The sequence below is a fragment of the Schistocerca serialis genome, chromosome 6 (genome assembly GCF_023864345.2).
Source record: "Schistocerca serialis cubense isolate TAMUIC-IGC-003099 chromosome 6, iqSchSeri2.2, whole genome shotgun sequence".
In the NCBI taxonomy this organism is placed as follows: domain Eukaryota; kingdom Metazoa; phylum Arthropoda; class Insecta; order Orthoptera; family Acrididae; genus Schistocerca; species Schistocerca serialis.
This window is the reverse complement of record NC_064643.1, coordinates 70873487-70884661: the sequence shown is the minus strand read 5'-3', so window position 1 is coordinate 70884661 and position 11175 is coordinate 70873487. Positions and strand designations below refer to the sequence as shown.

Below are 11175 nucleotides of genomic sequence, written 5' to 3'. Positions count from 1 at the left end.
TTGCCTACTGATGTAATGAATGTTGTGTCTAACCTATCTTAATTTCAGATGACATCACAAAAAACATCGATAATATCCCAGCAAAACCGCTAAAGAGGATGTAAATATCTGCAATTCATGTAATCAAATATGACACAATGTAATAACCTATAGCTATGTAATGATGATGTAAACATGTTTATGTGCAACTGTATTATGTTTATGCTAAGAAAATATGTGACGTGTGTATGTATTATTACTTATGTTTTTTTTAAACTGATGTATAATGTAACTGTTACTGTGTGAAAATTTGAACAAAACGAGTGCCAAAAAGACATTGCATAGTGAACCTCTGTTCACGGACATTAACGAACATTTAGGTGAGCTATATTCAGCAAAAAACTGAAAATGTGAAGTGAATAATTCGTGCATCGTCTAGTGACATTACTACAGTACCCAACTTCAAGATGTTAACTGGATTAAATGGACACAAAGTGCCTGTCCAGAAAACAACACGACGGGTGGAAGAATTTTGGTTGGAACTTCAGGGAATGAAATGTTCTCGAAATGTGACGGACACTCTTACCTGGACTGTCCAAGGATCGACGCCAGCTATGTGCCGTCCGAGGTTCTGCAACCAAGCTTCCACGGAATGTAAAAAAAAAAACGAACTGCACGTGGACCAATTACTCGACGGGTCACGTCTGATCTGTAATAAACAATGCTTTTTGTCACAACGAACTGCATCACAACGACTATAATGGAAATAGGAAATGGACACGCTTATGTATTAATCACGTTGTTATACAACGATGTTACTGTGATCAAAAAACTTTACCACGACGATACTAACCTGTAAAAAATTATTGTGCAGCAGATGAATATGAACTGTGATAACGACACCATGTGTATAGGTCAACGCACCTGAAAAATACGGACATTTTTCTTTGAAGCATTTCATTGCAATGCTATGTAACTAAGAACATTCAACAATCTAAAGTTGTATTGTATTATAACAAATATTGTAATTTTAAAACTAAGTTACCTGTCATAGAATGTAGTCTTCATATGTAATCTTGGTGGAATATTTTCTTTGTGCAACGACTAAGAAATGCGCGTGCACACGAACAATATGAACTGCAATACTGTGCCGCGTGATCTAAATTTACGAAATAACGGCAGTGCCGTAGTTACACAGACGCTTCTGCGCATGTGCGCACTCTGTTTTGCCAACATAAGAACTTTTTCGGCGCACACGCGTCATTCAAATTTTGTGTATAATATACAGTATAATGTAAGTCATGTAAATAGTTGTAGATAACTTAGATTTTCTTGTGCCTTTAGGTGAATTGCTCGCCTGCAGGTGTGTCCTTTCGCCTCGCAATTCAGGGGGCAATATAAAGGCACATTTGCATGCCGAGCGTGAGTTTCCTCGGAAACGCGAGATATTAATTAAATAAATAATCAGTGACAAATAAATAAAGCCTATGGCACAGAACTGCAGCGCTGTGTCGCTGATAAAACAAAAACAGAATGACGTTACTCGTATGTTTGATTAAAAAAGGAGAGCTCTCGTTGAAGTGGTGCGAGAAGCACGTATTTTAGTTTATTGTCTGGCACACCGCCATATTTCATGATATAGAAAATTACTGCGAGTTGCAACCATACTAGGCACTCGATTCTGTAAAGAATTTATATTTATAAAAGTAAGTAGGACTATGAACTGTAGGCTTATTCATTGAATATATCTGATTTAACTAACTGTGTAATTTTTTGTTTAGTAGACAATCACCTCTGTACGACGTTTTGGCATGGCTGGCAAATTATTGTAATATTGAGATTTAGATTATGAGTCCGCACCTACCGCAGCAGTCTTTGGAAACGATTTAATTACGAAGTCCGATTATTTCAGTTTTATTTCACGGTCAACTACGAGTAACATTGCCTTTACGAAAAAGCCTTTGTCAAGCGTCTGATACCGAATAATCAAAACCTGACGACTCATAGGAGAGCCAATCAGACAGATAAAAATAATTAATATTTTATTTTATTTTATTTTATTTTATTTATTTTATATACAGTAATACTGAAGTGAAGCATCGGAATCTAAAACTGGACTCACAGGCGAGTTTCAAATCATAGAAAGTTAGAGGGTCAGTCCTTTTGTACTTACGTCAGCACTGTGCCTTTCGTATTAACTTCCGATGCAATTCCTGTGTTTCATCGTCAATAAGAAGGTCCAAGGTATACAGTAAACCTGAAGTGAAGCATCGGAATCCAAAACTGGACTCACATTACAGTTTCAAATCATGGAATGTTGGAGTGTCAGTCCTCTTGTACTTAAGTCGGCATTGAGCCTTTTGTATTAAATACGGATGCAATTTCTGTGTTTCATCGTCAATAAGAAGGTCCAAGGGATACAGTAAACCTGAAGTGAAGCATCGGAATCTAAAACTGGAATCACTGGAGAGTTTCAAATCATAGAAAGTTAGAGTGTCAGTCCTTTTGTACTTAAGTCGGCATTGTGCCTTTTGTATTAAATTCGGATTCAATTTCTGTATTTCATCGTCTATAAGAAGGTCCAAGGGATACAGTAAACCTGAAGTGAAGCATCGGAATCTAAAACTGGAGTCACAGGAGAGGTTCAAATCATAGAAAGTGAGAGTGTCAGTCCTCTTGTACTTAAGTCGGCATTGTGCCTTTTCTATTAATCTCCGATGCAATTTCTGTGTTTCATCGTCAATAGGAAGGTCCAAGGTATACAGTAAACCTGAAGTGAAGCATCGGAATCTAAAACTGGACTCACAGGAGAGGTTCACATCATAGAAAGCGAGAGTGTCAGTCCTCTTGTACTTAAGTCGTCATTGTGCCTTTTGTATTAAATTCGGATGCAATTTCTGTGTTTCATCGTCAATAAGAAGGTCCAAGGGATTCAGTAAACCTGAAGTGAAGCATCGGAATCTAAAACTGGACTCACATTACAGGTTCAAATCATGGAATGTTAGAGTATCTTTCCTCTTGTACTTAAGTCGGCATTGTGCCTTTTGTATTAATTTCGGATGCAATTTCTGTGTTTCATCGTCAATACGAAGGTCCAAGGGATACAGCAAAACTGAAGTGAGGCATCGGAATCTAAAACTGGCCTTAAAGGAGAGGTTCAAATCATAGAAAGTTAGAGTGTCAGTCTTCTTGTATTTAAGTCGGCATTGTGCCTTTTGAATTTAATTCCGATGCAATTTCTGTGCTTCTTCGTCAAAAAGAAGGTCTAACGGAAACAGTAAGCCTGATGTGAAGCATCGGAATTTAAAACTGGACTCATAGGAGAGTTTCAAATCATAGAAAGTTAGAGTGTCAGTCCTCCTGTACTTAAGTCGGCATTGTGCCTTTTGAATTTAATTACGATGCAATTTCTATGCTTATTCGACAATAAGAAGGTCCAAGGGATACACGAAAGCTGAAGTGAAGCATCGGAATCTAAAACTGGACTCACAGGAGAGGTTCAAATCATAGAATTTTAGAGTGTCAGTCCTCTTGTAGTTAGGTCGGCATTGTGCCTTTTGTATTAAATTCGGATTCAATTTCTGTGTTTCATCGTCTATAAGAAGGTCCAAGGGATACAGTAAACCTGAAGTGAAGCATCGGAATCTAAAACTGGAATCACTGGAGAGGTTCAAATCATAGAAAGTGAGAGTGTCAGGCCTCTTGTACTTAAGTTGGCATTGTGCCTTTTGTTTTACATTCGGATGCAATTTCTGTGTTTCATCATCAATAAGAAAGTGCAAGGTATACAGTAAACCTGAAGTGAAGCATCGGAATCTAAAACTCGACTCACAGGAGAGGTTCAAATCATAGAAAGTTAGAGTGTCAGTCCTCTTGTACTTAAGTCGGCATTGTGCCATTTGCATTAATTTCGGATGCAATTTCTGTGTTTCATCGTCAATACGAAGGTCGAAGGGATACAGTAAACCTGAAGTAAAGCATCGGAATCTAAAAGTGGCCTTACAGGAGAGGCTCAAATCATAGAATGTTAGAGTGTCAGTCTTCTTGTATTTAAGTCGGCATTGTGCCTTTTGAATTTAATTCCCATGCAATTTCTGTGCTTCTTCGTCAAGAAGAAGGTACAACGGAAACAGTAAGCCTGATGTGAAGCATCGGAATCTAAAACTGGACTCATAGGAGAGGTTCAAATCATAGAAAGTTAGAGTGTCAGTCCTCTTGTACTTAAGTCGGCATTGCGCCTTTTGTATAAATTTCGGATGCAATTTCTGTGTTTCGTCTTTAATAAGAAGGTGCAAGGTATACAGTAAACCTGAAGTGAAGCATCGGAATCTAAAACTGGACTCACAGGAGAGGTTCAAATCATAGAAAGTGAGAGTGTCAGTCCTCTTGTACTTAAGTCGTCATTGTGCCTTTTGTATTACATTCATTTGCAATTTCTGTATTCCATCGTCAATAAGAAGGTCCAAGGGATTCAGTAAACCTGAAGTGGAGCATCGGAATCTAAAAAAGGATTCACACGAGAGGTTCAAATCAATGAAAGTGAGAGTGTCAGTCCTCTTTTACTTAAGTCAGCATTGTGCCTTTTGTATTAAATTCGGATGCAATTTCTTTGTTCCATCGTCAATAAGAAGGTCCAAGGGATACAGTAAACCTGAAGTGAAGCATCGGAATCTAAAACTGGACTCACAGGAGAAATTCAAATCATAGAAATTGAGAGTGTCAGTCTTCTTGTACCTAAGTCGGCATTGTGCCTTTTGAATTTAATTCCGATGCAATTTCTGTGCTTCTTCGTCATAAAGAAGGTCCAAGGGATACAGTAAACCTGAAGTGAAGCATCGGAATCTAAAACTGGACTCGCAGGAGAGGTTCAAATCATAGAAAGTGAGAGTGTCAGTCCTCTTGTACTTAAGTCAGCATTGTGCGTCTTGTATTAAATACGGATGCAATTTCTTTGTTCCATCGTCAATAAGAAGGTCCAAGGGATACAGTAAACCTGAAGTGAATCATCGGAATCTAAAACTGGACTCACAAGAGAGGTTCAAATCATAGAAAGTTAGAGTGTCAGTCCTCTTGTACTTAAGTCGGCATTTAAATCCGATGCAATTTCTGTGTTTCATCGTCAATAAGAAGGTCCAAGGTATACAGTAAACGTGAAGCGAAGCACCGGAATTAAAAACTGGACTCACAGGAGAGGTTCAAATCACTGAAAGTTAGAGTGTCAGTCCACTTGTACTTAAGTCGGCCTTCTGCCTTTTGAATTTAATTCCGATGCATTTTCTGTGCTTCATCGTCAATAAGAAGGTCCAAGGTATACAGTAAACCTGAAGTGAAGCATCGGTATCTAAAACTGGACTCACAGGAGAGGTTCAAGTCATAGAAAGTGAGAGTGTCATTCCTCTTGTACCTAAGTCAGCATTGTGCCTATAGCATTAAATTCGGATGCAATTTCTGTGTTTCAACGTCAATAAGAATATCCAAGGTATACAGTAAAACTAAAGTGAAGCATCGGAATCTGAAATTGGACTCACAAGAGAGGTTCAAATCATAGAAAGTTAGAGTATCTGTCCTCTTGTACTTAAGTCGGCATTGTGCTTTTTGAATTTAATACCGATGCAATTTCCGTGTTTCATCGTCAATAAGAAGGTCCAAGGTATACAGTAAACCTGAAGTGAAGCATCAGAATCTAAAACTGGACTCACAGGAGAGGTTCAAATCATAGAAAGTTAGAGTGTCAGTCATCTTGTACTTAAGTCGGCATTGTGCCTTTTTAATTTAATTCCGATGCAATTTCTGTGTTTCATCGTCAATAAGAAGGTCCAAAGTATACAGTAAACCTTAACTGAAGCATCGGAATCTAAAACTGGACTCACAGGAGAGGTTCAAATCATAGAAAGTTTGAGTCTCAGTCCTCTTGTACTTTAGTCGGCATTGTGCCTTTTGAATTTAATTCCGAAGCATTTTCTGTGCTTCATCGTCAATAAGAAGGGCCAAGGTATTGTAGACCTGAAGTGAAGCATCGGAATCTAAAACTGGACTCAGAGAACGGTTTCAAATCGTAGACTGTTAGAGTGTCAGTCCTATTGTACTTAAGTCGGCATTGTGCATTTTGAATTTAATTCCGATGAAATTTCTGTGCTTCATCGTCAATAAGAAGGTCCCAGAGATACAGCAAACCTGAAATGAAGCATCGGAATTTAAAACTGGACTCACAGGAGAGGTTCAAATCATAGAAAGTTAGAGTGTCACACGTCTTGTACTTAAGTCGGCATTGTGCCTTTTGAATTTAATTCCGATGCAATTTCATTGCTTCATCGTCAATAAGAAGGTAAAAGGGATACAGTAAATCTGAAATGAAGCATCAGAATCTAAAACTGGTCTCACAGGAGAAGTTCAAATCAAAGAAAGTTAGAGTGTCAGTCCTCTTGTACTTAAGTCGGAATTGTGCCTTCTGAATTTAATTCCGATGCAATTTCTGTGTTTCCTCGACAATAAGAAGGTCGAAGGGATACACTAAACCTGAAGTGAAGCGTCGGAATCTAAAACTGGACACACAGGAGAGGTTCAAATCATAGAATGTTATAGTGTCGGTCATCTTGTACTTAAGCCGGCATAGTGCCTTTTGTATTTAATTCCGACGAAATTTCTGTGCTTCATCGTCAATAAGAAGGTCTAGGGTATTCAGTAAACCTGACGTAAAGCATCGGTATATAAAACTGGACTCACTGGAGAGGTTCAAATCATAGAAAGTTAGAGTGTCAGTCCTCTTGTACCTAAGTGAGCATTGTGCATTTGCATTAAATTCGGATGCAATTTTTGTGTTTCATCGTCATTAAGAATGTCCAAGGTATACAGTAAACCAGAAGTGAAGCAACGAAATCAAAAACAGGACTCACAGGAGAGGTTCGAATCATAGAAATTTAGAGTGTCTGTCCTCTAGGGGGTCCAAGGGATACAGTAAACCTGAAGTGAAGCATCGGAATCTAAACCTGGACTCACAGGAGAGGTTCAAATCATAGAAAGTTAGAGTGTCAGTCCCCTTGTAATTTAGTCGGCATTGTGCCTTTTGTATTAAATTCGAATGCAATTTCTGTGTTTCATCGTCAACAAGAAGGTCCAAGGTATACAGTAAACTTGAAGTGAAGCATCGGAATCTAAAACTGGACTCACAGGAGAGGTTCAAATCATTGAATGTTAAAGTGTCGGTCCTCTTGTACTTATATCGGGATTGTGCCTTTTGAATTTAATTCCGATGCAATTTCTGTGTTTCATCGTGGATAAGAAGGTCCAAGGTATACAGTAAACCTGAAGGGAAGTATCGGTATCTAAAACTGGACTCACAGGAGTGGTTGAAATCATAGAAAGTTAGAGTGTCCTTACTCTTGTCCTTAAGTCGGAATTGTGCCTTTTGAATTTAATTCCGTAGCAATTTCTGTGTTTCATCGTGGATAAGAAGGTCCAAGGTATACAGTAAACCTGAAGTGAAGGATCGGAATCGAAAACAGGACTCACAGGAGAGGATCAAATCATATCAAATTAGAGTGTCAGTCCTCTTGTACATAAGTCGGCATTGTGACTTTTGAATTTAATTCCGATGCATTTTCTGTGCTTCATCCTCAATAAGAAGAACCAAGGTATACAGTAAACGTGAAGTGAAGCATCGGAATCTAATACTGGACTCACAGGAGGGGTTCAAATCATAGAAAGTTAGAGTGTCCGTCCTTTTATACTTAAGTCAGCATTGTCCATTTTCAATTTCATTCCGATGCAATTTCGGTGTTTCATCGTCAGTAAGAAGGTCCAAGGTATACAGTAAACCTGAAGTGAAGCATCGGAATCCAAAACTGGACTCAAAGGACAGCTTCAAATCATAAAAAGTTAAAGTGACATTCCTCTTGTAGTTAAGTCGGCATTGTGCCTTTTGTATTTAATTCCGTTGCAATATCTGTGTTTCATCGTCAATAAGAAGGTCCAAGGGATACAGTAAACCTGAAGTGAAGCTTCGGAATCTAAAACTGGAATCACTGGAGAGTTTCAAATCATAGAAAGTTAGAGTGTCGGTCATTTTGTACTTAAGTCGGCATTGTGCCTTTTGTATTAAATTCGGATTCAATTTCTGTATTTTATCGTCTATAAGAAGGTCCAAGGGATACAGTAAACCTGAAGTGAAGCATCGGAATCTAAAACTGGACTCACAGGAGAGGTTCAAATCATAGAAAGTGAGAGTGTCAGTCCTCTTGTACTTAAGTCGGCATTGTGCCTTTTCTATTAATCTCCGATGCAATTTCTGTGTTTCATCGTCAATAAGAAGGTCCAAGGTATACAGTAAACCTGAAGTGAAGCATCGGAATCTAAAACTGGACTCACAGGAGAGGTTCAAATCATAGAAAGCGAGAGTGTCAATCCTCTTGTACTTAAGTCGTCATTGTGCCTTTTGTATTAAATTCGGATGCAATTTCTGTGTTTCATCGTCAATAAGAAGGTCCAAGGGATTCAGTAAACCTGAAGTGAAGCATCGGAATCTAAAACTGGACTCACATTACAGGTTCAAATCATGGAATGTTAGAGTATCTTTCCTCATGTACTTAAGTCGGCATTGTGCCTTTTGTATTAATTTCGGATGCAATTTCTGTATTTCATCGTCAATACGAAGGTCCAAGGGATACAGTAAAACTGAAGTGAGGCATCGGAATCTAAAACTGGCCTTAAAGGAGAGGTTCAAATCATAGAAAGTTAGAGTGTCAGTCTTCTTGTATTTAAGTCGGCATTGTGCCTTTTGAATTTAATTCCGATGCAATTTCTGTGCTTCTTCGTCAAAAAGAAGGTCCAACGGAAACAGTAAGCCTGATGTGAAGCATCGGAATCTAAAACTGGACTCATAGGAGAGGTTCAAATCATAGAATTTTAGAGTGTCGGTCCTCTTGTAGTTAGGTCGGCATTGTGCCTTTTGTATTAAATTCGGATTCAATTTCTGTGTTTCATCGTCTATAAGAAGGTCCAAGGGATACAGTAAACCTGAAGTGAAGCATCGGAATCTAAAACTGGACTCACTGGAGAGGTTCAAATCATACAAAGTGAGAGTGTCAGTCCTCTTGTACTGAAGTTGGCATTGTGCCTTTTGGTTTACATTCGGATGCAATTTCTGTGTTTCATCATCAATAAGAAAGTGCAAGGTATACAGTAAACCTGAAGTGAAGCATCGGAATCTAAAACTCGACTCACAGGAGAGGTTCAAATCATAGAAAGTTAGAGTGTCAGTCCTCTTGTACTGAAGTCGGCATTGTGCCATTTGCATTAATTTCGGATGCAATTTCTGTGTTTCATCGTCAATACGAAGGTCCAAGGGATACAGTAAACCTGAAGTAAAGCATCGGAATCTAAAACTGGCCTTACAGGAGAGGCTCAAATCATAGAATGTTAGAGTGTCAGTCTTCTTGTATTTAAGTCGGCATTGTGCCTTTTGAATTTAATTCCGATGCAATTTCTGTGATTCTTCGTCAAAAAGAAGGTCCAACGGAAACAGTAAGCCTGATGTGAAGCATCGGAATCTAAAACTGGACTCATAGGAGAGGTTCAAATCATAGAAAGTTAGAGTGTCAGTCCTCTTGTACTTAAGTCGGCATTGTGCCTTTTGTATAAATTTCGGATGCAATTTCTGTGTTTCGTCGTCAATAAGAAGGTGCAAGGTATACAGTAAACCTGAAGTGAAGCATCGGAATCTAAAACTGGACTCACAGGAGAGGTTCAAATCATAGAAAGTGAGAGTGTCAGTCCTCTTGTACTTAAGTCGTCATTGTGCCTTTTGTATTACATTCATTTGCAATTTCTGTATTCCATCGTCAATAAGAAGGTCCAAGGGATTCAGTAAACCTGAAGTGGAGCATAGGAATCTAAAACAGGACTCACACGAGAGGTTCAAATCATTGAAAGTGAGAGTGTCAGTCCTCTTTTACTTAAGTCAGCATTGTGCCTTTTGTATTAAATTCGGATGCAATTTCTTTGTTCCATCGTCAATAAGAAGGTCCAAGGGATACAGTAAACCTGAAGTGAAGCATCGGAATCTAAAACTGGACTCACAGGAGAAATTCAAATCATAGAAATTGAGAGTGTCAGTCCTCTTGTACTTAAGTTGGCATTGTGCCTTTTGTGTTACATTCGGAAGCAATTTCTGTGTTTCATCGTCAATAAGAAAGTGCAAGGTATACAGACAACCTGAAGTGAAGCATTGGAATCTAAAACTGGACTCACAGGAGAGGTTCAAATCATAGAAAGTGAGAGTGTCAGTCCTCTTGTACTTAAGTCGTCATTGTGGCTTTTGTATTAAATTCGGATGCAATTTCTGTGTTTCATCATCAATAAGATGGTCCAAGGGATACAGTAAACCTCAAGTGAATCATCGGAATCTAAAACTGGACTCACAGGAGTGGTTCAAATCATAGAAAAATAGAGTGTCAGTCTTCTTGTACCTAAGTTGGCATTGTGCCTTTTGAATTTAATTCCGATGCAATTTCTGTGCTTCTTCGTCATAAAGAAGGTCCAAGGGATGCAGTAAACCTGAAGTGAAGCATCGGAATCTAAAACTGGACTCGCAGGAGAGGTTCAAATCATAGAAAGTGAGAGTGTCAGTCCTCTTGTACTTAAGTCGGTATTGTGCCTTTTGTATTAAATTCGGATGCAATTTCTGTGTTTCATTGTCAATAAGAAGGTCCAAGGGATACAGTAAACCTGAAGTGAAGCATCGGAATCTAAAACTGCACTCACAGGAGAGGTTCTAATCATAGAAAGTGAGAGTGTCAGTCCTCTTGTACTCAAGTTGGCATTGTACGATTTGTATTACATTCTGATGCAATTTCTGTGTTTCATAGTCAATAAGAAGGTGCATTGTATACAGTTAACCCTTAAGTGAAGCATCGGAATCTAAAACTGGACTCACAGGAGAGGTTCAAATCATAGAAAGTTAGAGTGTCTGTCCTCTTGTACTTAAGTCGGCATTGTGCCTTTTGTATTAAATTCGGATGCAATTTCTGTGTTTCATCGTCAATAACAAGGTCCAAGTGATACAGTAAACCTGAAGTGAAGCATCGGAATCGAAAACTCGAATCACTGGAGAGGTTCAAATCGTAGAACGTTAGAGTGTCAGTCCTTTTGTACTTAAGTCGGCATTGTGCCTTTTGTATTAAATTCGCATGCAATTTCAAT

The 11175-nt window shown here is 38.6% G+C and overlaps 1 long non-coding RNA gene across 1 annotated transcript; it reads right to left on the bottom strand.

The window, feature by feature from the left end:
* Window positions 1–565: 565 nt before the first annotated feature.
* On the bottom strand, window positions 566–1126 carry LOC126484117 (uncharacterized). The gene is made up of 3 exons (XR_007587810.1): window positions 1025–1126; window positions 833–903; window positions 566–688 (listed from the first exon to the last, which is right to left on the bottom strand). It is a non-coding gene; the product is annotated as an uncharacterized LOC126484117 (long non-coding RNA).
* Between the last annotated feature and the right edge of the window lie 10049 nt (window positions 1127–11175).